Raw genomic sequence first — 606 nt, forward strand, 5'->3', positions numbered from 1 at the left:
GCTGTCATAGCATACCTCAGTAACACCTCATTCACACTAATAACAAATAATATTCGTGTTGCCATAATGCGTAAAGGCTCTTAAGAAGCATGTAACTTTTATAAGAAAACACAAATAATATTAAGAATCTGTACTAAAGCGTCGTGAAAAACCACGACGTACCCTCAGCACAAACCCTGCAATGCGGTTGAAAAGACATGCAATCAGGAAACTAATTTATAAGCAAGATCTCAAATGAAACATTCCGTTTTTCGGCGGCGAGTCAGAGCTAAGGAAATCACGTTTTCTTTGGTATCATTATTTTTTTTAACAAAGGTTTAAAGTCGACACTTTTTTTTATTAGTACTTTTCTAATTAATTCGCGTAACAAAGCTTTGAGAGCGAAGCTAAAAACGTATCTGATCCAGCAGTGGCACAACGTTACTCGTCGGTCTTTATACAACGTTTCGCTTGTTACTCTTTTTCTTGGGGACGAAAAGGGGATGCAAGGTAAAGGGGGAAAAAGACTGCGAGAGAGATATAAACTTAAATATGGGTAGGGAGGATAGGAGAGAGGTAAGAAAGGAAAGAAGGAGAAGGAGGATGGGAGAGAGGGAAGGAGGGAAG

This window comes from Penaeus monodon, chromosome 24 (assembly GCF_015228065.2).
Source record: "Penaeus monodon isolate SGIC_2016 chromosome 24, NSTDA_Pmon_1, whole genome shotgun sequence".
Classification (NCBI taxonomy): Eukaryota; Metazoa; Arthropoda; class Malacostraca; order Decapoda; family Penaeidae; genus Penaeus; species Penaeus monodon.